The sequence below is a fragment of the Protopterus annectens genome, chromosome 13.part0, assembly GCF_019279795.1.
Source record: "Protopterus annectens isolate FY-2018-M chromosome 13.part0, PAN1.0, whole genome shotgun sequence".
NCBI classification, from domain to species: domain Eukaryota; kingdom Metazoa; phylum Chordata; order Ceratodontiformes; family Protopteridae; genus Protopterus; species Protopterus annectens.
This window is the reverse complement of record NC_056747.1, coordinates 284,945,148-284,957,628: the sequence shown is the minus strand read 5'-3', so window position 1 is coordinate 284,957,628 and position 12,481 is coordinate 284,945,148. Positions and strand designations below refer to the sequence as shown.

The window sequence follows — 12,481 nt, the reverse complement described above, 5'->3', positions numbered from 1 at the left end:
AGTGATTTAAAATGCACACCACTTTTTAACAACCAACAGAAACTGTTTGAGAGCAACCAGACATCATTGTCGTGGTCTGATAAAATGCACAAGCAAGAACCATAACCAGGTGACAAGAAGTTAAAAGTACTTCAGAAGAATTGTACCAGATGTTCCACATAAGGACAATATTGTAGCATACAAATCATGCTGATGATGGTGGTGTGATTTGTTACTGAATGTAGACAAGTGAGTTCTTGTGATAAAATTGCACTTGGTGTGTTTGCATTCGTTTAGCCTAGTACAAATTTTGGAACTTGTAAAAGGCAAGTAGTGAAATTTTAGAGTGCAGTTTCTGAATTATAAAAGGCAAAAAGTGCAGTTTTGTTGTATTGTATTTCTCTTCTCGGAAAGTAACTGTTGGGAACTACAGAGTTAGGATGTGAAACCCTGTCTACAATCCAGACAAGTTGAGATCAGTTAGCAGCCAAGGTACTGCAGAAACTGACTTGGTAAGCAGGATGGAAAGGAGTGGATGATGAAAGTAAAGCAGCCAGTGCCTGTTCACCTATTCTGAGAAATATGCTGGTGTGGTCCCAGTAGGCATTAATGTACTCTTAACTAATGGAGGTCACCAAAACAGAAGTATAAAATTTCCATTCCCAGCTTCCTGCAGCATTCTGGGCTCCAGCCATTACTGACACTGTCCACTGCTTCCTCTTTCCTGATCTCTTCATAGGACTTGGTCAGGCTGGTCCAGTACTTTATGAAGACCAGGCATCCTACCCAGCAGAAGGATCTGTCAGGAACGTCCATTGGGAAAAGGAAAAAGGGACCCCCTAGGAGATTCCGATTCTTCAGAATCTGAAAATGTGAATTGGGATATGTAGAACAGGTTTACCTTTATAAAGGCGAAATACACCTGTGCGATTGCTCATATGAGCGAATCGTAACTTCGAAAAACAAAACCGTGACAGTTTCCAATGTTCGAAAATCAGCAAATCGAAATGCAGATTCGCTGATTTTCGAACATAAATGTCGAAAAAAAGTAGTGAAGTGTAAAGCAGGGGGGCAAGCCCCCTGCACCCCCCATGGGGGGCTGCCCCCCTACTTTATTCTAACTCCGAGATCGCACTACAGTGGGGAAAGGGACCATTTTCCGATCCCCACTATAGTGCAGTCTGCTCCAGAATGCCGAATCTGCAATGAGCGAATGTCAATGTGCATTCACCCCTTGCGCATTCAAACCTTTTTGCGTTCGACGTTTGCAAACGTCCTTTTGAACATTTGCTTTTCGCCTGTGTGTAAAACGCACACATGAAGGTAAGCCATGTAGAACGTCTTCCCCCTCAGATTTTTGAATATTCTGATACCTTATACTCTGCATCACCCCCTCCGGATTTGTCCTTACTGACGCCCCTCACAGGATGAAGGAAACATTTAATTGGGAGTCTAGAGAGTTCTAAGGTTTAAGCTCCCTTGCAGCCGTTAGACCTTTGGAAGTTGCTCCAGTTCATATAGTCTTGTATGATGTGTTTGAGGACAGATCTCTGCACCGATTTCCTTCCCCCAGCTCCCTAGATGCTAGAATCTCAAAAGTATCTTTACAAAAATCCATCAGTGATGTCTACAGAATCCGCTAAGGGAGCTCCTGGCATGCATCCAAGAACCCCCTACCAAATGATAGGGAAAGCAGATTGCTGGACCAGTGTTGTAAAAAAGCCATTCTGTCCATGAGCGCTCTCAGCTGCCAGTTCCACATTCTCAAACTCCTTGAGTCATTACGGCACAGATCAATTCCAAGGCAGAGGGGGATACAAGACAAGAGCCTTCAAAGGGGCCCAGAACCTTTGTAATGCAGTCTCCTAGGTTTCCAAGCACTCCCTGAAATGTGGCTGCGATGGTCTTGATGCGTCATGCAGGACATCTACGAAGTGATTAGTTACTTGAGACATGCCTAGCTAAGAACTCAACCTTTCTGTGACCAGGTAAAAGCTGAGCTTTGTGCCTGTTTAGGCAGTTATATTTTGGACCACTAGTTGAGGAAGTGTTTGATAAACTTGATAAAAAACAGAAACACAACTTCTCTGAAAGAATTCTGCATGTCTCCCACTTCTAGGAATAACAGCAACTACAACTACCCTTCCAAATATTGTCCATTTCTGCCCAAACATTAGAGGACTAGACAGACTAATCAAGGAAAAGCAAGATTGCAGAGGAAGTGGTGAACCGAGCAGCATTCAAGATGCGACAAAGAACAGACATTTCACATCACAGAGTAGGATGACTTTGTCTTTAAATGACTGGTTTGTGATATCGACAACGCTTGAAGAGACATCATGAAGAGCCATTACATGTACTTTCCTGTTCACTGTTGCAGTATTCCTTATTTGTGGGATAATACTACCGAGGATAGCTTAACATTCAGCCAGCATAGCAAAGCATGTACCTCATCAGAACAATGTATGTTAACCATATGCTCTCAGGGCGATGTATGCTTATTCATCTTCAGAACTCCATTGCTGCCAGTCCAGATGCCATGTTTGAACTTCGGTCTAAGACTACTTCACTGTGCTGGTTTTACCAATCCATTTACAAATAGGGAAGAGAGGGAACCCAACAGGGCACTTTTCTTTGTTTGCACTGAGAGTTCATGTCATCCAGGAACGGGGAATAGTGTGGAAGGCAGATTCCCCCATGAAGATAGACATGAGAAGTGCCTGTTCTGCTTAGGTGCTATGCATAACTATACTCAGTGTACCTTTTCTTGTGCTTTTGTTCACAAAATCCTTTGACCATCTGTCCTCATTATCCATTTTTGTGGAGAAACAGTGACTTGAGCTTTTGATTAAGGGTGCCGTGGCTGACTCTGCCAGCCCTGAGGTTCGTCTGCTTCTTAAGAAGAGTAAAAGCTCTCACTCTGATTTCTGCTGCTGCCCAGCCTCTGCTGGTTGTCTATCAAGGAGAATGAAGACCCTGAGGAATGTTCAGAGTGAATGCCAGTCCCCCTGTACCATGAGCCAGTCAGAGGCCAGCATGGAACCTGCTTCTGGTTCTTCCTCCAAGGCTGTGCAGATGTCTGCTATGGACATTGAGAGGGGAACCACAGCTAGTAATTTCCAAAGGGCGTATGGGGATTCCCCAAATTTTAGTTTGGGATGAGGTGCCCAGTACTCTTACAGAATCTGCGCATGTTTCGGAACCACAAAGATTAGTTAAAGCTGCAAAAACTAGTCATGGTTTACCCATTGCTAAGGTTCCCCATAAAGAATGGCAGAACTTTAAGGGATTGTTTAACACACATGAGGCCTTAAAACCACTCCAGAGCTTATCTGGTCCTGTCACTGTTTGGTCTTCCACTCTCTCCAAGAGGCCTATAGATTCCGATTCCTTGAATGAGGAATTGGATTCTGGGCATGAGTTCTTAGCCTACTCCTCACAGATTCCTTCTTCCTTGGGCTAGGAGTCAGAGGAAGATCATTTTTTTTTGTCCTCCGAGTCTCCCTTTGAGGAGTTTTCCTTTAGGGACACTGTGGTCCGAATGATGCAACACGACATTTGGGAACAACTCCATTTAAAAACTCGGAAGAGGTATTATGAGCTCCTACAAATGGAACTGGGATACCTTTTTATGACTGCTTCTTCAGCTCCTGATTACCGGCCTCCAGCCCAAAAGAAGCCAGACCACTTCTGTAAGGTACCTGAGGCCGTCTTATTTCTTTGTAAGGGTCCCTTTTCAGACCCTACTGTGATGTCTGTTTGTACAGACAAGCCTTCTAAGCTTCGGTCTTCCTCCAGACTCTTTACTTCTGATAATGACAGATGGGTTATGGAGAGACTGGGAAAAAGTGTGTACCTCTGCTACCCTGACTTTTAGGGCCAATAACTATCAAATCAGTATGACCAGATATGTATTGGCTCTCTTGTCCCAGCCTAGGTGGATTTTGTCAGACTTTCCTGACTCTGACAATAAAACCTGCTGCGTTTTTTTGCTCAGCGTCATTCATTACATCCGAGTTACGCATCCAGGTGCATCTGCAGTTAACTCCTCCTGACGTCTGTAGGCATCAGATATTGCTTGTTCATATTTGCGCCATTAATTCCAAAACCATGCTATATACAAGGTTGTAAAAGGTTTCATCTTAAGACTTGCACAATGGCAAACTCAACTGCATTAGTATTTGACCTCTGTCTAGGTCAGGTGAATAGATATTGTTTTTATGATATTAATTTATATAGATATAATTTTCACATTTTTCTAAATATCTCAACAACTAAGTAACACAGACAGAATTCCTTAGCCTCATATGAATGCTCTTGGATAGATGAATAAATTGCTGCCCACAGTATATGTGTAACCTGTGGTTGCTGAGATATTGCAAGTTTACAAAATACTACAAATGTAATAGCTGCTGTTTACTATGACTTATAAAGTTCAATTTAAGACCTAGAAGCTAAAGAGTACTACCACTATAAAAATACTTTCTGCTGAAGAGCTTGTCATTTATACTTCTTAAATAACTGCTATGGTTCCAGAGATATGAATATTTATTTGAAATTTGCGGACATAATTTGATTGTCAAAAGGCTTAGGGTCCGCCCATTGGAAGTTACTGAGCAGATTTGCTGAGCTTCATTGGAGTGAATGAGTTAAGTGGCTCACCACTCTCGTAAATGTAGTTATGATGCTGCTGATGCATCATCTAGAGCTACTGCTTTGGTTCTGTCATGAGGAGATGTTAGTTATGCTTTCAGGCCTTACCTGATGACCTTAATGTTAAACTCTCAAATTCTCCTTTTGATAACCAGAATCTTTTTGACATCGCTGCTGTAGAACTGTTTAAAAGTTTACATGACAAAGGTCTGGTTATGCAGGACCTTAAGCGCTATTTTTTTATTCTAGTCCCAAATTTTAGAGAAGCTATCCTTCCAAATGTGCATAGGCAGCCTCACCAACCACCAAGAGGGTTTCCAAACTCATGCTTTCTGATAAGCCCACTTAGATTGCTAAAGGCCAAAAGCCTCCTTTTTCTGACAAGTCTGCCTTCATCTGACCTACGCTGCTCATTTCCCCTTGACCAGGTTTATTTATCCCTCTGGTTCTGTCTGTACCTTTTTGGCAATGGATCACCAAGGACTCTTGTGTGCTTTCCATTATTTAACATGATTATTTCATGGTGTGGAAGTCCTTTTCCACATTGTCAGGCCTTCCTCAGCCTCCTCCAGACCAACTACACCATTTTCCATTCATCCTGCAGGAGCTGTTGAATCAAGGGACAAGTCTGTCTGTCCCACTTTTTCAGCAGGGAACAGTTTTTATTTCAGGATGTCCTGGTACCCAGGAAAGAAGGGTCATGGAGACCCATACTAGACCTTTCCTTCCTTAATGTGCCTTCTTTCAGGATGCTGTCTCTTCCGATTCTGTGCCCTGCCTTGCTTCACCAGGCCTTTCTAGTCTGTGGATCTAAAAGATACCCATTTTCATGTCCTCATTCATCCTCCTTTCTCTGCTTTGACCTGTGGTCTTTCTACGACCTGAAGGGTATTCACACCAAGTAAAATGAAACTTGCTGGATACACATTGTACGTAACTATTTAGAAAAAAAATGTGAGCGCTTTCGCAGAGTCCTCTCTGCTTCATCAGACAAATTATAGCAGTTAAAACTTCATTTAAATAGTGAACACGCGCACTTTTAAGTTCCTGGTTCTCCATATTGTCCATAGAAATAAGAGGTGGAAATATTGCTAACTATACTGAAGCTTTGGAACAAGAATGGATTATCAAGTTCAAGCAGACAGACCACCTGGCCTAAACTCCAAGGTTTCTTTAAAACCATTTCTTAGAAACAGAGCCTTGAAGCGCTGATGCTCTAGTTATTTAGTATTTTTTATGCTTTTTTATATAGCTTTTAATATTGTAACTAGAACATTTTAGAAACGTACCCCACATTCTATACAGCCTCTGTTTTTTATATGTGTTTTTATATATATATATATATATATATATATATATATATATATATATATATATATATATATATATATATATATATACATATGTATATTTTTATACCTTAAGTATTATTATTTGGTGTATTGATTGGTTGACACCATGATGACGCATCACTATTTAAATGAAGATGTTCTTCAAGGATGCATCTGCAGTCCTTACAAATGGGTTGTCCTGTCGTCAGGCAGCCCTTGTCGCCGGATTCCAAAGTCTGGGTCTGGCCTCGGCTGGTGTCGCACTTCACCCGACGTCATAGCTGCAGTTCTTCGGGTATAAAGGCATCAGCCGACGCCATTTTCCTCAGTCTTTCTTGCCGTGTGGCACCCGAAGCAGAAGCTGTTCGCAAGTGCCGGTCGGTCAGAACCAGAGATTACTACTACGGAATACTACTTCGAAGACTTCTAAAAAGCTAAGTACCACTCTTTCTTGCCTCAGCCGATGTCAGAAAAAGTGAATAATTGTTTAACTTGTGGGAATCCAGGTCCTTAGAGAGATGGGGTAAAAAAGTTTACACTTCTGCTACTCTGTCAGCTAGGGCCTTGAACTGTCAATTTCATATGATCCAATATCAAGAATTTATGCTTGACCAGTTAACTAAAAAACTGTCCTCTGATGAACCTTTTGATAAGAAGTATGTTCAGGAAATGGTACATAACATTCAGCAAGTTAGTAACCATTCTTTAAAATGCGGCTATGATGCACTGGAGGCTTCCTTTAGATCAGCCATGACTGGTACAGTTATCAGAAGGCATGCATGGTTGAAAGAGCAGGCCTTACGGACCATGTCAAATCAAAACTGTTAGATGCTCCCATGGACAAGGCCAATTTATTTGGTTCTCCTGCACAACAGGTACTGAAGAAGATGGAGGAGAAGGCAAAATCTGTACAAACAGTGAAAGATTTCTTACAGGTCCAACCTCCAAGGTTTAGCAGGAATTGGCCCTCCAAAACTTGGTCCTTTCCAGACTCCTCTAAAGCACAGAGAGGCAGGAATAGGCGATCAAGAGGCAGAAACCAATCCAGGGGTGCCTACAGGGGACGCCAGTGGCAGGGTAACAACCAGCGAGGCACAGACACAGCCACCACCACTGCAACAGGACAATCACAGTGACTTGACTCTGGCACCGCCTACAAGGGAACAACTAGAAGCACCCTTAGGCAGAAAGCTAGCCTTATTCTCAATAAACTGGCATTACATCACAACAGAGAAGTGGATTTTACAGACAATAGACCAAGGCTTACAGGTTCCACTTCCATACTCTACCAGGGAAGAGAGGAATGCCAAACCTACCGCCAAATCAAAAGACAGAAGCTCTAAAACAAATATCTCAATTATTAAAGATGAGAGCTGTGGAAAAGGTACCATCTATGGAGCAAGGAAAGGGATTTTACTCCAGACTCTTCCTGGTACCAAGAAAAGAGAACAAATGGAGGCCTATTCTCGACCTGTCCGCTTTAAACACATTCCTCATTGTTCCAAAATTCAAAATGCTGACTCTACAGCAGCTTCTTCCCATGCTGGGCAAGGAGTCTTGGCTGGTAACTCTAGATCTCAAGGAGGCATACCTGCACGTCCCCATACGACCAAATTGCAGAAGATACCTCAGATTTCTTGCAGGATCAGAGCATTATCAATTCTCAGCATTGCCCTTTGGCTTATCTACTGCGCCCAGAGTGTTCACGAAATGCCTGGCATCAGTAATTGCTCATTGCAGGCTTCAAGGAATCCAAATTTACCCCTACCTGGACGACTGCCTGATACAAGCGGACAACAAAAACAAGCTAACAGAAGACTTACAAATAGTCATTTACCTGCTACAAGCCCTGGGATATACAGTCAACATGAAAAAGTCAAGGCTGATACCATCCCAAAGAATAACCTTTTTTGGGTGCAGAGCTGGACACATCAAAGCAAATGGCATTCCTAACTGCAGAAAAACAAGAGCAACTACCTCTCTACTTCTTGGCATTAACAAAGCAGAACCATCTAACAGCAAGAAAAGTACTGCAAGCCCTGGGCTTCATGGCATCCTGCATAATACTGGTCCCTCATGCCAGACTGCATATGAGAAAGCTACAGTGGTACCTAAAGAATTTATGGTCTCAACACAAGCACAGCCTAGAAACCAAAATTCCAATAATCCCATGCCTGAAGCAAGAGTTCCTATGGTGGGCTCAGGCCTGTCAATCAAACACAGGATTGCCCTTCTACAGCATTCAACCAAGCCAAACCATCACGACGGACGCCTCAGACCTCGGTTGGGGGGCCCACATGCTGGACAAGTGCATACAAGGCTTATGGACTCAAGACCAGCTGCACCTACACATAAATCTAAAGGAAATGCTGGCAGTAAAATTGGCAATCCAGACATTCAGACCATTTCTCCGAGAAGGTCAGTTGATAAAGACAGACAACACCACAGTTATGTGGTACATCAACAAACAGGGAGGCACACCTTCATACCCTCTATGCCGGATGGCACTGGACCTATGGAATGTAGCTCTGAGTTACAACATTCAGTTACAAGCAATTTTTGTACCAGGAAAAGAAAACATTCTAGCAGACATATTAAGCAGGACTACCACGGATGCCCACGAATGGATGCTGCATCCGGACATCTTCAAAGCCATTACAAGAAAATGGGGACTCCCAGAAATAGACTTATTTGCATCCCCACGCAATCACCAGCTAAAGAAATTCTGCACAAGGACGTACCACCCACTAGCTTGGAAGGTGGACTCCCTATCTTTTAGTTGGAAAAACCTGACAGCATATGCATTCCCACCACTTCCTTTGATGCACAAGGTGCTATTGAAGATCAAAGAGGACCGTCCAAGGATCATTCTGATAGCTCCAGACTGGCCAAGGCAACATTGGTACCCATTACTAAGGAGCATGTCTCGGGAACAAATATGGACACTACCCCCGGTTCCATTGCTGTTAACACAGAACTACAACATCCTGCATCCAAACCTGAAAACTCTGCAGCTGACTGCCTGGAACATTCCATAAGATCAATTAACCCAAATTTATCACAAAGGGTTAAAGACATTATCCTTGAGGCTCGCAGACCCTCAACAAGGCAAAATTATGCAGCAAAATGGAAAAGATATCTCATTTGGAATACTGCAAAGGGAGAAGATGTGTTACTGGTAAACATAGCCAACATCCTGGAATACTTGGCAGAGCTCTTCCACACAGGCCTGTCCTATTCTTCCATCAAGATACATGCATCAGCAATTTCAGCAGAATACAGCTTTGATCCTCCTGTCTTCTCGCATCCTCTGCTCAGGCAGTTTCTGAGAGGAATTAAAAATGTAAAACCTCCTAGGAAACCACCATTGCCAGCATGGGACTTGAACTTTGTGCTAGAAAAATTGACACTTCCCCCTTTCGAACCAGCAGCAACAGCAGAATTACAATACTTATCATGCAAGACTGCTTTCCTGCTGGCAATCACTTCAGCAAGAAGGGTATCTGAACTACAGGCATTAATGGCAGTGCAACCCTTCCTGATCTTCCATCAAGATAGTGTCCATGAGAACAAATCCTACTTTTATGCCTAAGGTGGTATCCAGAGTATCTTTAAATCAGGCTATCCACCTACCTACATTCTTCCCCAACCCACAGAACATGGGAGAAAGACTGTTGCATACCTTGGATGTACATAGACAGTTACGCTACTACCTGGACAGGACCAAGGGCAATAGAAAAACTGACCAGCTACTGGTAGCATATGCAACAGGAAGGGAAGGAAAAGCAATTTCAAAACAGACAATCTCCAAGTGGATAGGAAATTGCATTAGATTTTGTTATTCCTACCATGGAAAGAAAACTCCAGAGAACATCAGGCCTCACTCTACAAGGGCTACAGCCACTACCACAGCTTTCTTTACGTGGCTACCAAGGACATTATAGAGGCTGCTACTTGGACCTCCGTGCATACATTTGCCAAGCATTATAACTTACCTTTATACTCTAGATCCTGAGCAGGTTTTGCCACTGCTGTTTTGCAAGGGATCCTAACTACACCATAATCTTTTCTTTCCTCCTCCGCTAGTTTGGCTATGGTATTCTACCCATTTGTAAGGACTGCAGATGCATCCTTGAAGGACATAGTACAGTTTTGTACCTACCATAAATGTAGATGTCCGATAGGAATGCATCTGCAGTCAGGATTACCCACCCGCCTTTCCCCTCTCTAGGGTATTTGCCCATCTTATAGCTAGCTGGGGATCTATTATGGTGTATTTGTTTGTATATATGTACATACATGCTTATTTTTGTGTTTGCTCTCTACTATTTGGAAACATTGGCATTTATCCAAATTTAGCCTTCCAAGAGGGCACCTGGCATCTGGGGCAAGAAACACTGAGGAAAATGGCGTCTGCTGATGCCTTAATACCCGAAGAACTGCAGCTATGACGTCGGGTGAAGTGCGACACCAGCCGAGGCCAGACCCAGACTTTGGAATCCGGCCGACCGAAGGGCTGCCTGACGACAGGACAACCCATTTGTAAGGACTGCAGATGCATTCCTATCGGACATCTACATTTATGGTAGGTACAAAACTGTACTTTTTAACTGCTATAATTTGTCTGATGAAGCAGAGTGGACTCTGCGAAAGCACACACATTTTTTTTTCTAAATAGAGATGTTATGTAGTCCAATCTCGCCTACATTCTTACCCGTGGGTTCGGAGCCGAATGTCTGCTCTGACTCTGCCATACTTCAGCTCAAAGTCTTTCAATTGGCTGGGCTAAGATGGTATCACATGCTGCACTGCTCTCTATCCCCAGATCTCGTTTGCCGTTCGTGTAGCTCGGACGTGGTCTCGCTCTTGGCTGTGGCTAAGTACTCTCTTTCTTCTTTATAGAAGAGAAGTTTTTTTGCAAAAAAAGCTATTTTCATAGCTATTTGTGTGTGTATCTTGAACTGTGTTGTGGAAAAGTTGTTTTTCTCTTTTAGCATGTTCTTGTGGGTATCCCACTAGCTGTTTCCAACGGGCTAGGCCCGTTTCAGTTAGAGGACCTAGTCTGTCCCCTTGCTTACCTTGTGTGCTAACTTTTTTCCCTTTGGCTAAAACCATTTAAATTAGATGTATTAGTCCTCCCTCTTGTACTTGTGTTCTGGGACCATTTTAGTTAGAGGTCTTTGTATTGTACTGTTTTTGTTCTGTTCCCGTGCTTGTGGCTGATTGACCGTTGGTCTGGTTGTTGAGTTAGTTACTCTGTTTTTGTGGTGACTATGTCTAAAGATACTAAGGAGCATAAGCCCTCGGGCTTTAAGAAGTGCACCAAGTGTAGTTATAAGATGTCCATCACTGATGGACACTCTGTGTGTACTGTCTGGGAGCGATTCACCTCCAGGAATCGTGTAATTTTTGTCATGCTTTAAGCCCGTGTGTTCTTCAGGAAAGGAAGAACAAATTGATTTTGAAGGGAGTTCTGAAACCCTCCTTCGAGGAGGGTTTGGAGAGTGCTTCCAGCTTTAAGTCTTCTCCATCAAAAGCTAAATCGTCCAAGCCTAAAAAGCGATCCCCGGCTCCATCAGTATCCTCGGAACCGCCGGAGAAAACAGCTAAATCTTCAATGACATCCTCTGCTCTATTGTCCTCGGGCCGCAGGAAGTGTCAGTTTCTATGGAACCTGCTTCGGCTCCTATTTTCTCGGAGCCTGTTTGGAGCCAATCGCCTAGCATTAGGCCGGTATCTCCTCCTCGCATGTCTCCTTCAGAGAGGAGGTCTTGATCTCCTTCCCTATCCTCCAAATCCTCCAGGACCTTATCAGATGTGGACGTCGATAGTGGTGCAGAGACTTCAGTGACCAGTACTGGCTAAATTGTTTTTGGCCCCAGGGACAGCCTGCTCTGACGTCCCAGGTCGTTCCTTTGGAACAAGACATGGCTGGCGAGACCTCCTCGGACAGCTCCCCTGAGGAGGTTCCTCACAAGCGAAAGTGCAAAAGGAGGCACCTGGATTCCCCCCGAGTCCTTGACTGAGGACATGGATTTGGAGGAGGTGGAAGGCTCCCCAAGATCACCCCCCAAAGATGTCTCATTTGGTGACGTCATGGAGATGCTCAGGATAAAGGGGGGGGGTGGTCTGCCCCCAAAGCCTACCTCGGATGAATCCTTGTTCCTGGAGGCGTTTGAAGCAGGCCCGTCTACCTCTTGGGTGTCCCCTCCGGCCGACCCCCCTGGTAGATTTAATTACTACCAGGGCGTGGAAGGAGCCGGACACTGTGGAGCCAGTCCCCAAGCCCCCGGACAAAATTCTCAGCCCACCCTCTGACAAGTCCCACTGGAGTAAGTGTCCCCCTGTAGATGCCATGTTGGTGGCGGTGGCCACCAAGAGGGAACTAGCTCAGGAGAGTCCCTCATTTCATCCCCCGAGCAAGGAGTCTCGGTCGATGGACCGTTTAGGGCAGCGGGTCTTTAGTTTGGCTACCTTCCCTGTGAGGTCGCTGAACTACATGGCACATGTGCTTCGAC

The 12,481-nt window shown here is 44.0% G+C and overlaps 1 protein-coding gene across 1 annotated transcript in view; it reads left to right on the top strand.

Moving 5' to 3' along the window:
• The window catches only part of ELL (elongation factor for RNA polymerase II), a 1,387,197-nt gene that overhangs the window by 344,020 nt on the left and 1,030,696 nt on the right, over positions 1-12,481 (top strand). The gene's annotated exons all lie outside the window — the stretch shown is intronic.